Source organism: Lipophrys pholis, assembly GCF_963383615.2.
Source record: "Lipophrys pholis genome assembly, chromosome: 22".
In the NCBI taxonomy this organism is placed as follows: Eukaryota; Metazoa; Chordata; class Actinopteri; order Blenniiformes; family Blenniidae; genus Lipophrys; species Lipophrys pholis.
In genome coordinates, this window is record NC_137644.1 from 20,961,965 (window position 1) to 20,964,984 (window position 3,020).

The following is a 3,020-nucleotide window of genomic DNA, read 5'->3' on the forward strand; positions in this document are numbered from 1 at the left end:
GCAGCTTTTGATTTCGGAGGAGGAGGAGAGGAAGAGGATGTTCAGGAGATGAAGGTCACCTATCTATTTATAGTTTATAGATGAAAACTCAATATTGATTTAAAACAATCATTGACTCATCGTCACAAACTGGTTCGAACTGGAACTGGTTCGAACTGGAACTGGTTTTAACTGGAACTAGAACTGGTTCTAACTGAAACTGGTTCTAACTGGAACTAGAACTGGTTCTAACTTGAGCTGAAACGGGTTCTAACTGGAACTGGTTCAAAACTGAAACTGGTTCTAACTGGAACGTGAACTGGTTCTAACTGGAACGTGAACTGGTTCTAACTGGAACGTGAACTGGTTCGAACTGGAACGGGAACTGGTTCGAACTGAAACTGTTTCTAACTGGAACTGGTTCTAACCTGAACTGGCACTGGTTCTAACACATCTCGTACCAGATTTATTGACGTTAAAACAGTGAGAACATAAAGCCTGACAAGACTCCTGGTCCTGGTGAAGTGAAGACTCTTGGTCCTGGTCCTGGTGATGTAAAGACTCCCTGGTCCTGGTGAAGTGAAGACTCTTGGTCCTGGTCCTGGTCTGGTGATGTAAAGACTCCCTGGTCCTGGTGAAGTGAAGACTCCCTGGTCCTGGTGAAGTGAAGACTCTGGTCCTGGTCCTGGTGAAGTGAAGACTCTTGGTCCTGGTCCTGGTGATGTAAAGACTCCCTGGTCCCTGGTGATGTAAAGACTCCCTGGTCCTGGTGAAGTGAAGACTCCCTGGTCCTGGTGATGTAAAGACTCCCTGGTCCTGGTGAAGTGAAGACTCCCTGGTCCTGGTGATGTAAAGACTCCCTGGTCCTGGTGATGTAAACACTCCTGGTCCTGGTGTTGTAAAGACTCCCTGGTCCTGGTCAAATAAAGACTCCTGGTCCTCGTGAAGTGAAGACTCCTGGTCTTGGTCCTGGTGATGTAAAGTTTCATGGTACTGGTCCTGGTGTAATGAGCTGTTCTGCTGGAGGTTTCTCTTTGGCCAATCCCTGAAGGGCAGACTGATCCAGGCGGTCCAGTCCCACCAAACCCCCGGTGGTAGTCTTTGCTGGACGGCTCGTACCATCGATGGTAGAACTAGGATCCTGACCTCTGCTGCTTAGAGGCTCTGGATGGTGGGAAACTGCTGGTTCTGATTGGTTCTCTGGTATGAGGAGGGTCCTTGTTCCAGTTCAGTGTGTGTTGGAACCTAGTGAACCAATCCCGTCCAACTCTTTCAGGTCGTACGGTGCCACAGCGGAGCGGCGTTCTGAACCCCACCCCAAACCTGCTAATTAAAATAACGAGAGTGTTCCTCGGTTCCTGTCATCTCAGTGCTGTCCCCTCGGTTCCTGTCATCTCAGTTCCTGTCCCCTCGGTTCCTGTCATCTCAGTGCTGTCCCCTCGGTTCCTGTCATCTCAGTTCCTGTCCCCTCGGTTCCTGTCATCTCAGTGCTGTCCCTCGGTTCCTGTCCCCTCGGTTCCTGTCATCTCAGTGCTGTCCCCTCGGTTCCTGTCATCTCAGTGCTGTCCCCTCGGTTCCTGTCCCCTCGGTTCCTGTCATCTCAGTGCTGTCCCCCTCGGTTCCTGTCATCTCAGTGCTGTCCCCTCGGTTCCTGTCATCTCAGTTCCTGTCCCCTCAGTTCCTGTCATCTCAGTTCCTGTCCCCTCGGTTCCTGTCATCTCAGTGCGGTCCCCTCGGTTCCTGTCCCCTCGGTTCCTGTCATCTCAGTGCTGTCCCCTCGGTTCCTGTCCCCTCGGTTCCTGTCATCTCAGTGCTGTCCCCTCGGTTCCTGTCCCCTCGGTTCCTGTCATCTCAGTGCTGTCCCCTCGGTTCCTGTCCCCTCGGTTCCTGTCCCCTCGGTTCCTGTCACCGTGTTTCACACCCTATGACCAGAACTGCTGTCAGGAAAGATTCAGATGAAGTTGAAAGCAGCTTCAGTCGGAGTTCAGAGCTTCTGATTTTCATGCAGCAGAACAAAGGTTCTATCAGGTTCCCTCCTGGTTCAGAGCAGAACAAAGGTTTCACCAGGTTCTCTCCTGGTTCTAGTAAATAGACGTGAGTCAATGTTACATGAAGCTGAACTCACCTTTTCTTCTTCTTCAGCTTAGTCTGTCAGAGCATCCCCACACTAGAACTCCACTATGACCCACTAGACTACACATAAGAACCACACCAGAACCACACTAGGACCCCACTAGAACAATACCAGGACCCCACTAGAACAACCCCACTAAGACTCCACTAGAAGTCCACTAGGACTCCACTAGAACTCCACTAGAACCCCTCTAAGACTCCACTGGAACCCCACTAAAATCACACTAGAACGCCACTAGAACAACCCAACTAGGACTCCATTAGAACCACACTAGAACGCCACTAGGACACCACTAGAACAACCACACAACGACTCCACTAGAACCACACGAGAACCCCACTAAAATGCCACTATGACTCCACTAGAACTCCACTAGAACCCCACTAAGACTCCATTGGAACCCCACTAGAACTACACTAGGACTCCACGAGAACGCCACTAGGAGTCCACTAGAACTCCACTAGAACTCAGTAGGTGGTCTCTGTTTGCAGCATCGTGTTTGAGCAGATCAGAATGTGGCTGTGGGTTCGGTTCCCCCCCCGACATGTGGTCTGCAGTATCAGGGTGGTACGAGGATCAATGGCTCCTTTCACACAGTCTGTCTCCTCATTGTCTCTGTGCTTCAGCCCCCAGTGTCACCCCCCCCCCCCTCCACCACCACCACCACCAGCACCACCACCACCACCACCATTCCCCCCACCACCAGCACCACCACCACCACCACCAGCACCACCATTCCCCCACCACCACCACCACCACCACCACCAGCACCACCACCACCACCCACCACCACCACCACCAGCACCACCATTCCCCCCCAGCACCACCACCAGCACCACCATTCCCCCCACCACCACCAGCACCACCATTCCCCCCACCGCCACCACCACCACCACCACCATTCCCC